Consider the following 14,944-nt stretch of genomic DNA (forward strand, 5'->3'; position numbering starts at 1 on the left):
TCAGCATTAACTATTTAAAGTGGTTGAAAAGGCAGAAGGTTTTTTTTTATCTGAATGCATTCTATGTATTAAGATAAAAACGGAATTTTTGTAAAATCTTACCTGTAAAATTCCTTTCTCTGAGTCCTCCGACAGTCGCCGCTTCTTCATATTCGTCACATATGGGGTATTAGACTTTGCTGCGAAGGAGTAGCTAGGCAACAGAATATGTTAACAATAAAGCTTTAACATATCCCACCCTCAAGGGGTGGTCCCCTCAGTCAATACCCTCCTACTTCCTGCAACCATATCTCAGTTTTAGTGGAATAGCAGTAGAGTACACAATCAAACCCCAAAAGAGGGGCGGGGGCGGCGACTGTCGGAGGACTCAGAGAAAGGAATTTTACAGGTAAGATTTTACAAAAATTCCGTTTTCTCTTACGTCCTCCGACAGTCGCCGCCTCTTCATATTCGTCACATATGGGGACATCCCAAAGCAGTGCAAACATGAGGGGTGGGAAACGCATTCGCGCCGAAAGGCAACGCAGTCTCCGCATCAAAGAAGGAACCTTACCAAAGGAAGGAACCAGCTGGGCAACAGCAAAAAACAAGTGCTCAACAGGAGCAACAACCCAGGAAAAGACAAAAAACCAGGGGATACAAAAACTTATCCCAACAGCCAGGAGTCCCCAACAAGGGACCCTAGGGAACAGCCGCACTAAGAACCTTGCGGCCAAAGGAAGCATCCGCCGATGCCTGAACATCTACTTTGTAGAATTTTGTGAAAGTGTGCACGGTCGACCAAGTCGCCGCCTTACACACCTGGGCTACAGAAGCCCCATGACGACAGGCCCAAGACGTACTCAGAGATCTAGTCGAGTGCGCCTTCACAGGCACAGGGGGAACCTTCCCCTGCAAGGCATAGGCCTGTTCAATGGTCTGCCTGATCCATTTGGCGATGGTAGAGGCCGAAGCCGCCATGCCCTTCCGAGGACCCTCTGGAAGAACAAACAAGGAGTCCGTCTTTCGAAAAGACTCAGTCGATTTAAGGTAAACCCTTATCGCCCGAACAACATCCAGAGAGTGCAATCTCACCTCCTTTGGATGTTTAGGCTTCGTGCACAACGAAGGCAAGACAATATCCTCATTAAGATGGAAGTCCGAAACTCGTTTCGGAAGAAAAGAAGGATTAGGTCGCAAGACCACCTTATCCAAATGAATAACCAGGTACGGAGACTTGCAGGACAAAGCCGCCAGCTCCGACACTCTGCGAGCCGAAGTGATCGCCACCAAAAAGGCGACCTTTTTGGATAACATAGACAACGAGATCTCCCTGATCTGTTCAAAAGGAGCACGTTGTAACACAGATAGAACGAGATTCAAGTCCCAAGGGGGCAGAGGATCCCGCCTCGGGGAAACCAGATGCCGCACACCCTGAACAAAGGTGCCAACCAATGGGTTGGAAGCCACGGGACGTTGAAACAGAACGGCCAGAGCAGACACCTGACCCTTTATCGTAGCCAGCGCCAAACGCTAATCAACACCCGTTTGAAGGAAAGACAGCACACGGGACACCGAGTACGTGCGGGGTGAAAACCCCCTGGACTCACACCAGGCAAAATAGGCCTTCCAAGTACGGTAATAAACCTTCCCCGAGGAAGATTTCCTCGCATTGATTAAAGTATGAACGACCTCCGGAGAGAGACCCCTCTCCTTCAGGACCTCGGTCTCAACAGCCAGGCCGTCAAAGCCAGCGACTGTAAAGCAGGATGGTATATCGGTCCTTGAGACAGTAGATCGTCTCGAAGAGGCAGACGCCACGGGGCGTCGACCGCCAGATTCACGAGGTCTGCGTACCAGGACCGGCGAGGCCAGTCCGGTGCCACAAGAATCACCGTGTTGCGTTCCGAGTGTAACCTGCGAAGGAACCTGGACAGCAACTGAATCGGTGGAAACGCGTACATCAGCCTGTACTGATGCCACGGGGCCACTAACGCGTCCGACGCGTCTGCCCGAGGGTCGCGCGTCCTTGCCACGAACCTCTTCACCTTGTAGTTGAGGCGAGACGCGAACAGGTCCACATCTGGAAGACCCCACTTCGCGCACAACATCTGGAAGACAGCCGGGTGGAGAGACCATTCCCCCTGATCCAGGGTCTGGCGACTCAGATAGTCCGCCTGCCAGTTCTCCACTCCCGGAATGTGAACCGCCGTTATCGCCGGGACATGAGTCTCGGCCCAAGATAGAATGTCGGCCACTTCTCGAGCCGCTCGGGCACTCCTGGTGCCCCCTTGGTGGTTGATGTAGGCCACCGCCGTGGCATTGTCCGTCTGCACCTGAACCGGGCAACCCTGCAGCCGGTCCGTCCAGCGAAGAAGACAGAGACTTATCGCACGCAATTCCAGAATGTTGATCGGAAGGGAAGACTCCCTCTCCGACCAAGTCCCCTGAGCGGACAGAACGCCCAGAACTCCACCCCAGCCCGACAGGCTGGCATCCGTGGTGATTACCGTCCACGAGATCGGACGAAACGACTTGCCCCCGGACACCAACGGGGACTGGAGCCACCACAGAAGGTTTTCCCTGGTGCGAAGACTCAACGAGATTTGAAGATCCAGAGATTGAGGTCGCCCGTCCCACCTGGACAGGATCTCCGCTTGGAGACCCCGCGTGTGAAACTGTGCGAAAGGAATCGCCTCGAAGGCCGAGACCATCAATCCCAGACATCTCATACACGTCCGCAGAGACGAGTTCGGAACGTCCCTGAGGGACCTGACTTCCTCCCGGAGAGTCCAGAGTTTGTCTTCCGGCAGGAAGACCTTCGCCTGCACCGAGTCCAGTATCATTCCCAGATAGGGGAGACGAACCGACGGACTCAGTGTCGACTTTGGAAAATTTATCGTCCAACCAAACTCCTGCAGAGTTTGCATCGTGACAGACAGGTCCTCCTCCAGACCCTGGCTGGTCGCAGACCGAACCAGAATGTCGTCCAGATACCCCAGGACAGAAACGCCCTGGGCCCTCAATAATGCCAGAACCGGTGCAAGCACCTTGGTGAAGACCCGCGGAGCCGAGGCGAGACCAAAGGGCAACGCCAGAAACTGGTAGTGATCCTCCGCAATGGCAAATCGAAGGTACCTCTGATGACCCTCGAATATGGGGATGTGAAGGTACGCATCCTTCAAATCGATGGAGGCCATGAATTCCCCCGGAACCAGGGCAGCCACCACCGACCGCAGGGATTCCATGCGGAACTTGCGAACCCGCACAGAGCGGTTCAGAGCCTTCAAGTCCAGAATCGGACGAACCTTGCCCTCCTTTCTGGGCACGGTGAACAGATTGGAATAAAACCCCCGAAACCTGTCCCGATGAGGCACCGGAACCACCACTCCCTGAGCCCTCAGGTCCCGCACCGCCAGGTGCAGGTCCCGCAAGCGCTCTGGAGACAGTTGAAGATTTGAGGGAAAAAATCTGCTCTCCGGCCGAGAGAGAAACTCGATCTTGTAACCAGATCGAACGATTTCCAGAACCCATCTGTCCCGCACACGGGCCAACCAGGGCTGAAGAAAACCGAGCAAGCGTCCCCCCCACCCCAAAACTGGGTGAGGGCGCCCCTTCAGGCCGAACTGTTATGGGCTGCAGGTCCGGATTGGCCGGACTTCTGTTTACCAGACCAGGGCTTCTTCTGAGAGCCTTGACCTTTGAACGGTTTGCCCTTGTAGTGCGGCCGAAAGGCACGAAAGGACCCCTGAGGGGGCCGAAAATTAGCATGCTTCTTCCCAGAAGCCCCCTTAGCCTTGGGGAAATGGGGCAAGAGAGTGCTCTTACCCCCGGTGATCCCCTTAATCAACACATCCAGGGACTCCCCAAAAAGGCGAGACCCATCATAAGGCAGATTGGCTAAGGTCTTACGTGAAGATTGGTCCACCGACCAACATTTCAACCAAACCAGGCGGCGAGACAACACCGCCACGCTGTGCACACGTGCAGCCAACGGAATCAGGTCCAGGTCCGCATCACACAGATACATGACACCCTGGTGGATCTGATCCACCATATCCAGGGTCGCCGGCGAGGCCGAGTCGGCCACTAGGACGCGCCTAAGCATCTGCGTCCAACTTGCGATCGCCTGGGCCGCCATGAGAGAAGCAAACAGAGCCTTAAGCATAGAACCCGTAACAGAATAAGTATGACGGGCAAGAGACTCCAGTCTCCTATCCGTGGCATCACGGAAAACAGGGGAACCCTCTGCAGGAATCGCAGTGGCTTTGTTCAAAACCGCAATTGCATGATCCACTGGTGGAGGCACACACCACCTTTCATCAGTGGCAGGCGAAAAAGGATAACGCAGCTTGAATTTACTTGGTACCGCAAAAGGTTTGCGCAGATCGCGCCATTGATCCTTAACAGCGCGCTGAAAATCAGCATTGCAGGGAAAAACCTGCGGCGTCCTGCGTTTCCTCTGCGTCCCATAAGCCGCCAAGGCAGCGGGGGGACACACTTCGTCCTGCAAACGCAGCGTTTGCTTAATGGAAGCAATCAACTCATCCATGATTGCAAGCTCTTCAGGCGAGCCAGGGGGAGAATTATCAACCCCCTCAACTTCAGCCTCCACCTCAGACCCCACTAGATCAAGAGAGGAGCGGGACCCCGATAAGGAGGCCCCTGCCAGAACAGCCCCATCACCTTCACCCTCCGAATCAGAGGAAAGAGCAACTCTGGGCCTTTTAGTAGATTGAGCAGCCACCAGCATTTGCACCTGAGCAGCAAGGCCAGCCACAATAGTGGCTAAATCCCCGCCTGGGGGGGGAAACAGCGGTCCCCTGGCTTTCCACCAATACTGTAGGAAATTTGCCCTCCTGAGAATCCATTGCCCCTGTAATGCCAGACAACCAAGGGTTAACTGCCCCTTTTAAGCAAGCGCGGCAAGCGCAGCCCACCGCACCGCACTCAAGCACAATGAGACCCCCACAGGGAATATGCAAACTGAACACAGGCAATGGATAGCAAGAACAGAAGGATAAAACCTGAGGAGACCCTCGCCGCTGCTGCTGCCTCGATCGGTGTTCCTGGAAAGAGGAAGTGATGCTGCCAGGGCGCTTCTATGTAAGCCTATGGAGGCTACAAGAAAATGGCCGCCATGCATGTAAACCATGCGGCCGGAGCGGGTGTAGGCAAAATGGCGTCGTTTGGCGCCGAAACCGCCGCTCCACAGTGCATTAAAACACACATTACATGCCAATATCAGAATACATGTCAGATCGCCGCAGCGATCGCTGTATATGCCCAAACATGCCAAAAAAACATGCCCCACAGCACACAGCTTCTCACACTGACCAGTCTGACACACACAGTGTCATACAGCTCCCCCCCCCCCTTGCAGCCCACAGCATGCAGCCGAGAGATAGGGAGACAAGCAGTGTGAATAGAGGCAGGTTACACAGTCCCAGACTGACACCCCCCCCAGACAGACAGGTCCCCACATAGATACACTTACCTCACATGGCGTGGGGGACCCGCACAGGCGAACAAGCCGCTGCACATGAGGCAGGGAGAGTCGCAATTCAAGACGCACAAAATGGGGGTTAAGAAACCGCACAGCGTCCAGTGAGGTAGCCACCTCACCAATCATCCCTGCACCGAACAGGGATGGATCGTTCACTGTGCCAGGAGCGTTACCTGGCTGAACGCTCGATGGCAGACTGGGAAGCCACTGACCCACGACCTGCGACCAGGGGGATCAGCCCGAGACCCAGTCCGCATGATCCTCTTCGTCCGAAGAACTAACGCTGACAAAATAACAGCTAAATAAAAGGTAGAGAGAAAAACTCAAACAAAATATTAAAAAGAAGAAAGAGTCTGGGACAGAAAGTCCCAGCACAGAGAGAGCCAGCCACTCCTGACAAGCTAGACATTAAAACTGAGATATGGTTGCAGGAAGTAGGAGGGTATTGACTGAGGGGACCACCCCTTGAGGGTGGGATATGTTAAAGCTTTATTGTCAACATATTCTGTTGCCTAGCTACTCCTTCGGAGCAAAGTCTAATACCCCATATGTGACGAATATGAAGAGGCGGCGACTGTCGGAGGACGAAAGAGAAAAGCCTTCTGTGTGCAGCAGCTCCCCTTAGCCCCCCCTATTACTCACCTGAGCCTCTATCCAGCGATGTCCATGAGTCCCCCAAAGATCTAAGACTCTCTCTCCATATTGGCTGAGACAGCAGCGGTGCCATTTTCCCCCTCTGCTGTCAAACTCAGTTAGCCAATCAGGAAAGAGGGGGCATGGCCGAACCGTGGCTTCATGTCTGAATGAAGCTCTTGTGCCCCCATAGCAAGCTGCTTGCTATGTGAAGCACTCAACAGGAGGGAGAGGCCAGGAGCTCCAGCCAGGGATCCGAGAAAAGGAGGATCAGGGCTGCTCTGTGCAAAACTATTACACAGAGGAGGCAAGTATAACAGGTTAGTTATTTTAATAGAAAGAAAAATGAGACATACATACAATCAAGATGCATGCAGCACCTTCACAATTGGACAGAAGAGATCACTGAGGCACACAACCAAAGGAAACCATACAGTGGGAATTTATCAAAACTGGAGCAGTTGTGCAGGCAACCAATTAGCTTCCATCTTCAGCTTGTTCAGTTAAGCTTAGGACAGGAAAGACAGAAGCTGATTGGTCCTCGTGCACAGCTGCTCCAGTCTTGATAAATTCCCCTCCATGTGGAGGGATGCAATCAAACCTGTAGATAACAGATACACCCTCACAATTACAATCCTCCAGCTCAGGAAATATTCATAGAATTGCTGACTAACCAGAAAATGGGAGTTTTCCTTTTAGCACAAGCCTATTTATTGATATGGTTATCTCTAAGGACAAATCATGAATTCCTTCCCATATAAGATCAGAATCCCTTCCAAAGGTATTAGATACCCACGAGCCATTCCCAGGAGTCACCTGGATAGAGGTCGGTGGAAGGAGCTCCGGTTGTGACAACAGAGTGTGTTGCTAGTCAAACACCAGCCCTGCCGACTACTCCCTGAACACACCAAACTCTTAAATATTTGTGCTGTGCAGTCTCCGGAGATCGGATACCTGCCAGCCTCAGGTCATGGGAAGCTTCCAAGAAAAAACCTCCATACCCAGGAATCTATTAAAAACGTAGAACGCTGCTAATGACCAGAATAGTTTGTGCCTGCTCTACTTTAAAACATTAGTTCGCCTTTACCAACAATCTGCCTAGGCAGGTAAGGGGCGCCTGTAGATAACCGGTGCAACTATGACCAGAGATTGATGATGCCCTTGCTTATAAGGTTTAGGCCAAGTACCACCCGAAACCTCCCAGAGATGGCATCACCCCATCCTGCCTTGCTGCTAGGACATTTCTAAGAGACTTCCAGCTATTACTGATCACCCACACCATCGCATAAGTAGGCTCTTAAATCCCCGCATAAGTGTGGTCCACCATCTCAACACAGATCTTCTGCAACAGGAGTGTGTTGCACATGCGAGGGGGATTGCATTGGCTGGGAGTGCCCTACCAACATCCTAGCAACAAAGCAGGACAGAAACGCCATCTCTGGGAGTTTTTTCGGCCAAGTTTCATGCGGTATAAATGGCCTAAACCTAAAACAAAATACTGTAGCTGCCAACTTTTATTAAACATACACTTAGCAGTCCAGGGATCCAGCGCTGTCCTCACCCGTGCTGGTTCTTCTGCGGAATTTGGCCGCCATATGGTATGTGGGAAGCCAGCTATGACTTTCTGGTGCTTCACAGCCGGCTTCCCACTGTGCTTCCTCAATGCAGCTGGCTTCTCACTAATCAGCTGGACCCGCAGCCTTCTGGGACCTGTGACATGCCCAGGAGGTTGCGGGCGGGGGAAGGTTGGGCCAGCTTCCTCTTGGATCGCCTGGGGCAGTGATGGCGAACCTTGGCACCCCAGATGTTTTGCAACTACATTTCCCATGATGCTCATGCACTCTGCAGTGTCGTTGAGCATCATGGGAAATGCAGTTCCAAAACATCTGGGGTGCCAAGGTTCGCCATCACCGGCCTAGGGCAGTGGTCCTCAACTCCGGTCCTCGGGCGCACTAACAGGCCAGATTTTGAGTATTACCTTGGGGAGATGCAGACTAGAATACTGCAATCACTGAGCAGCAAATGAGATCACCTGTGATGTAATTTATCTTGCAAACCTGGCCTGTTAGTGGGCCCGAGGACCGGAGTGGAGGACCACAGGCCTAGGGGATCCAAGCGGAAGAGCAGGTACCTAGTTTAGATAAAAAAAAAAAAAAAAAACATCCAAAAAAGTGGAAAAGGAAAAATTGAACTTTTCCTAGGTGAAGTTCTGCTTGGTAAAATATAATATTCTTTAGCAAGGAATATACATTCCACATTAATAAATTATGCCACCAAAATGTGTGCGCGCTGTAAATCGCATCCAGCATTGTTATGGCTTCTTCTTGCTTGAGGCTGCCATTTTGCTGAAGCTCAGAGAGCCCCTGAGCAGAAGTAAATCTTAGGTTGGCCATACATGTTTAAGGGCCTGCCTAATTGGACAGAAATTAAAAAGTTTAGTTTTGACCTCATTATATATTTTTTGGTAAATCTAAAGTAAAATTGTACAAGTTGGTTGAACATTTATAGCCAGCCTTAAAGCAGAGTTCCAGCCTAACCGCACACTCCCCTGTCCCACGGTCCAGTGATGCGCCGTCTTCTCCCTCTCTGCGACGCCGGCATCACTGATGTGGGCACCCGGCTTTGACAGTTTGCGGCTTCACAGCCAGGTACGCATTGCACATGCGCGAGTTGCGCTATGCGCCGTGATTGGCCGGCAATCTTCTGGGACCTCTGACATGTCCCAGAAGATTGCAGGGAGGGAGAGAGGAGAACTTCCGCTCAGGGGCGCCACGGCGCTCCGAGCGGAAGTGGGAACGGGTACCTGTCAAAACTAGGTACCCGCTCCCCCCCCCCCCAAAAAAAAATGACATGCCGAATGTGGCATGTCAGGGGGTTAGGACTATTTAAAGCGGAAGTTCCACTTTTGGGTGGAACTCCGCTTTAAGGCTGTCAGCAGATTAGCAAGGGGAGACAGTGTAGAAACTTATTTTTCATGTTTTACATAGCTTTACCTGTAAAAGGGGCCAGCCTGAAGTGATCTACCAGGACTTCATTTTCTGGCTAAAGTTCCTTTTTAAAATTTGCCAAAGCCGACAATGGCAAGCAGGATAAAAAACAAAAATCAATACAGGTTTCCAGACTGTTCAACATAATTTTCTTTCCATTTCTGGAAAGCCTTCCACCCTGCCATGGAGCAGAGATGGAGATTAAAGAGTGTGGGCTTATCATTAACCCTCTTTAGCAAGCACTAGACACCTCTTCCTGTCCACGTTCCATTAATGGAACTGTAAGGCGTGTAGAGATGGTACAAGCATCAGCCTGAATGTTTCCAATGCAGAGGAGGAATGCCAAGCACAAGGCAGGTGCATGGCACAGCTTAGTAAGACCATTCAGGAAGCTGCAGCTGCACAATTCTAAGAACAGGGAGTCCAGCAGCTGAGATGAGGGGACAGGAGAAGACAAAACAGGACCGCAGCACAACTAGAGGCGTGGGCCACCATGACCAGCCACCATCCAGCATCTTTTAACAGGAAAAGATGAAGACCCTACAAGTCTGTTATTGAACTTCTATTCCGGGGACTGGTGGGTAATCTGGACTTCTATGCAGATCTATCACCTAACACTGCATTTATACAAGCAAGACAATATGCCTCCATTAGAGGCTCCCTGACCCATCCTCTCAGGAGGAAAAGCACTGCTTGATCTGGCACTACACCTTCAAACCCACTTTAGTTAAAATAGTCCCAAAAAATGTGGGGGGGGGAAAAAAAAAAAAAAGTAGTGTCTTCGCTGGCAGTTTTTTCTTTTTCTGGTCTGCGGCAACCCCACCTGGCTGGCAGTGGATGCGCTAGTCTGAATCGTTAAGTGAGACTAGTACATCCACAACCAGCCAGGCACTTCTGGATTTTATTATACAGGGTTTACATATGGCACTTTTCCACTGCAAGTACCGGCTCGGCTCTACTTGGCCCGGTTTGCTTTTCCACTGCAGTACCGCATGGTATAGTGTCGGAACGGTTCGGTACGGTATAGGTTTGCTTTTCCACTAAAGTAGTACTAAAGTTAAGTGGGTGGGATAACAACGGGGTGGGTGAAATAACAACGGGGTGGGTGGGATTCTCTGACCAATCAGTGGCTAGTAGTGACTGCATGCAAAGGATTGTGGGATATGGTACCAGTTTGGTACCTGTTGGAACCACAATCGAGTAGGTACTGTTTTTTCAGAGCCGTACCGTACCGTTCGGTTCCATGCAGTGGAAAAGCAAACCTATACCGTACCGAACTGTTCCGACCCTATACCATGCGGTACCGCAGTGGAAAAGCACAAAAGCGTGCCGAGCCGGTACGGTTCTATGCAGTGGAAAAGCGCCATTAGTATCAACAGTGCTTTATAACATAAGTGGAGACAGTACCATTTCAATACAAGAGGGTTAGGAGGGCCCTGCTTGTGAGAGCTTACAATCTAATTGGGGCAAAGTGATACAAAAAAGGTAACTGGAGAATGAGCTGATGAAGAATGAAAAGTTCAGTTAGGTTGAGGCGGGATAAGCTCTTTTGGAGAGATGGGTTAATGGATGTAAGGCGGGGGGGGGGGGGGTCACATTACACCGGGGTGTGGGGGGCGGACTGCTCCCCATGTAAGCACAGGGGGGTGGGTGGGTACGTGCTCCCCATGTAAGCGGGAGGGCATATAATCCCGGGGGGGGGGAGACTGCTCCCCATGTAAGCGAGGGGCACATAACCCTGGTTGGGGGGGGGGGGGGGACTGCTCCCCATGTAAGCGAGGGGCACTGCTCCCCATCTAGGCAGAGGGGCACATAACCTGGATGGGGGGGGGGGGGGGCTACTCCCCATGTAAGCGGGGGGCACTGCTCCCCATGTAAGCAGGGGGCACATTACCCTAGGGCAGTGGTCCTCAACCCTGGCCTACAGGGCCCACTAACAGGCCAGGTTTTAAGTATTACCTTAGGGAGATGGAGACTAGAATACTGCAATCACTGAGCAGCAAATTATATCACCTGGGATGTATTTCAGTTATCTTGCAAACCTGGCCTGTTAGTGGGCCCAGTAGGCCAGGGTTGAGGACCACTGCCCTAGGGGACTGCTCCCCATGTAAGCGGGAGCACTCCCAGCAGGACCTTCTCAATACAAGGGGGGCGCCGCCCAGGGAGACTTCTCCCGAGATAAGCAGGGGCACTTCTCCGAATGTAAAAGTGGGGACTCCACAGGAATATTCTGCTGGGCACTTCTAAATGTAAGGAGGGGGGGGGGGGGGGGCTGCTGGGCACTCAACCAGCCCCTTTCAGCAAAAAAAAAGATGAAGACTTTACAATTCTATGTAATTGAACTTCTGTGCAGCTCTATCACCTATACTGCCTTTCATACAAGCAAGACAATACTCCTTCATTAGAAGCTCCCTGACCCATCCTCTCAGGAGGGAAAGCACTGCTTGATGCGATACTACTCCTATACAAACCCACTTAAGCCAAAATTCTCTGGTGGGCACTCAACCAATCACTATCCAGCCAGCATCTCTCAGCAGGGCACTCTGGGATGTAAGGAGGGAATTAATCATGAATTTAAATTTAATTCATTTATAAAAACTTTTTTCCCAGTCTGCCATTTTGGCCCTCATACTGAAAAGTTTGGAGACACCTGGTCTAGATGCTCAAAGCTGGGCATAGACGGCTCGAATCTTGAACGCTTCAGTAGGATCCAGCCCAGATTTGAACCATGAATGTCCAGGGTGATGGATTTATCAGCTTAGGTACAACCAGCCTGCTGGATTTTACATGCAATTATTGCTAGTAGATATTATAGCCGCTAGCAATCACTGTTCTCCCAGCCAGCCTCCCCCCACTGTTGCAGGAAAGAAATTTACTACAGCTATGGCCGGCCTAACACTCCCATCATACAGACTACAGAGGAGCTTGACTATTCCCCAAACTCCTCTCTAAACTTGTATTTTTTTCCTGCATCGCAGATCGCGTAAACTAAAAAGGTGGGCTGCAGGGAGGGATTGACCCCACCTGCAGCTTACTGGAATAAAGGGTGCAAGTTTGGAGTTTGGCTAGAGATGAGGTGGGAGGACAGCCACGCTCATCTTTAATATGGAAAAACCAGTTTAAATCCAAGAATATACCTGCAACAGCAAATAATGTGGTACTCCGTTTTGGGCATACGTTCCTGATTGGACAGGGCCTGAACGAAAGCAGCATTTGGTAGAGCGTCTAAATACAGCGTAGTTCATCTCATCCTAGATGGACAGGTTGCTGACAGCGGGGAAGGATGCAGCACCTGTGCCTTCTGTGTGCATAAAAATGCCAGGCTACGATGGTCTAAACGCCCACAATTCATGTAAGCTAACAGGGCTTCTAAATGTTAACCCACACAGACTCCTGGCAGCCTGTTATGTAGGCCTTAAGTCAAGGAAACGGAGCAGCGCCCAATCACTTAATCACTAGGATTGGCTCTCACAGCGATCACATGATTGGGAGCATGTCCTATCTCCTGATCAGAACTGGGACTGAGCAATCCTATAGAAGTCAGTGGCATGTTTGCAGAATCAGCCTTTACAAAGTATTCACAACAGAGGCTCTGAGATCTCCGATCCATTCCGCTGATCTTCTATGAAAGCAAAATCATTGGCAGCCATTTAGTCTTCAGCAAGTACTGGAAGCTAAACCAAAATGTAAAGGCTTCATTCACATGGGTTGCAGAAGCCCATATACCAGGAATGAGGCTGGAGCTGCATTGTAGGCGGTCTATGTTAATGGACACGCAGCGGCTTTACAGACTCACCTTCAAAGCCTCATATGCGTTTTGTGTTATGAGCAGGAGCCCGTTATGAGCAGGAGCCCGTTATGAGCAGGAGCCCGTTATGAGCAGGAGCCCGTTATGAGCAGGAGCCCGTTATGAGCAGGAGCCCGTTATGAGCAGGAGCCCGTTATGAGCAGGAGCCCGTTATGAGCAGGAGCCCGTTATGAGCAGGAGCCCGTTATGAGCAGGAGCCCGTTATGAGCAGGAGCCCGTTATGAGCAGGAGCCCGTTATGAGCAGGAGCCCGTTATGAGCAGGAGCCCGTTATGAGCAGGAGCCCGTTATGAGCAGGAGCCCGTTATGAGCAGGAGCCCGTTATGAGCAGGAGCCCGTTATGAGCAGGAGCCCGTTATGAGCAGGAGCCCGTTATGAGCAGGAGCCCGTTATGAGCAGGAGCCCGTTATGAGCAGGAGCCCGTTATGAGCAGGAGCCCGTTATGAGCAGGAGCCCGTTATGAGCAGGAGCCCGTTATGAGCAGGAGCCCGTTATGAGCAGGAGCCCGTTAGTGACCGTGAACGCAGACAGGGCAATTATCTTTCATGACTTTCACAGTAATCCAAGATACAGTTGAGCTGGCACTTTAATCCGTAAAATGAAGATGCTTTACTGGCTACATGTAAAACCCACTGGTAATCTGCTAAGGTGTTACAGCTGTAACAGCCTTCCTCATGGCACGTTTTCACCGATTGCCACTTTATTAAAAGCTTGCTGAAGCCTGTGATCAGCTTTTTTAAACTTCAAGAAGTGCTGAAGCCTGCTAGCAGCTCGTTTAAAGTGGCAATCAGCACTCCCATTAGGATCTGTGTTCAACATTTTCAAACCGGAGAATAATGGTACTTTAAAAGCTTCAAAGCTTGCTAAAAACTCAAAAAAACGCTTGCTGTTCACACGCTGCGGCCCATGTGAAACTGGCCTTACAGAGGGCAGCGAGTACTTGTTTTAAAACCTTTTGAGTTTGTTCACACTAGCAGTTGGAGGGTGGTAAATCCATGTGGTTGATCCAAGCTTTAACCGCCTTTCAACCACTACAGCTTTTAGCTGCAGAGGCAGTGGCTGTACACATACAGCTGAAGCAGGAACTATACCCCCTGGAACTTTTGGCAAGCACAACCGCCTGCTGAACATGATGCATTTAAGTGAATAAGACCGCTCTGCAACTTTATGCAGACATGTGACGCTTGTTGCATGCTAGTGTGGGGTTCAAGGGGTTAAAGCAGGTGATACAATGCCTCTTCAACACCTGTCAAATGTTCTCTGAAGAGCAATCCACTCTGAACAAGCCCTTATTGCTCAGTAAAATGTAGACGTTACTAGTCTGGGCACAGGCGCACTTTAAATTAGAGATTGACCGATTATCGGCAACACCGATATATTAGGGGCAGATATGCACTTTCCCCGATATATCGGAATCGGCCTGGAGGTTACCGATATTGCCGATATTTAGGGAAAGTGCTTGTACCGGAGCGATGCCTGCAGCTAGAGGCATCACCCAGGTACTGGCGTCCATAGCCGAAGATCGGATGACTTGTAATGACAACCGATGCGGCTGAGAAGCCGCTTGGCTGTCATTACAAGGAGCGGGAGGGGACGCCCCTCCCACGGCACCCCACCGGGAGACCCAGGCACCCTGCCCCCACCGCCGAAGAGAAGGCCCAGAGTAGCAGATATGTTCCTGTGAAAGCCGGTATCCCTGCCGCAAGTGCGCATGCGTCAGTCTCCATGTAAAAAACCCAGAAGTGATGTCATGACATCACTTCCGGGTACTCAGCGCCGAATTAAAAAAAACTGACAGCATTCAAAATAGCCAAGCTTGGCGTTTTTAATGCTTTTCAGTGCCGAGGAGGGGTTTGGGGTCTTTTAGACCCCCAGATCCCTCCAGAAGAAAAAAAATAATTTTTTGACCAAAATATCGGTATCGGCATAAAAAAAAAACAATATCGGTCGATCCATACTTTAAATACCTGATGATTCCACTTCTGCACAGCTGAGGTTACAACACTGGGTAACTGGGTACTGCTGGAAAATG

General features: G+C 51.0%; 1 protein-coding gene across 3 annotated transcripts in view; it reads right to left on the reverse strand.

Annotated features, from left to right (window-relative positions):
- The window catches only part of RAB10 (RAB10, member RAS oncogene family), a 141,581-nt gene that overhangs the window by 43,009 nt on the left and 83,628 nt on the right, over positions 1–14,944 (reverse strand). The window lies entirely within an intron of this gene.

The sequence above is a fragment of the Pelophylax lessonae genome, assembly GCF_965119305.1.
Source record: "Pelophylax lessonae genome assembly, chromosome: 3".
Taxonomy (NCBI): Eukaryota; Metazoa; Chordata; class Amphibia; order Anura; family Ranidae; genus Pelophylax; species Pelophylax lessonae.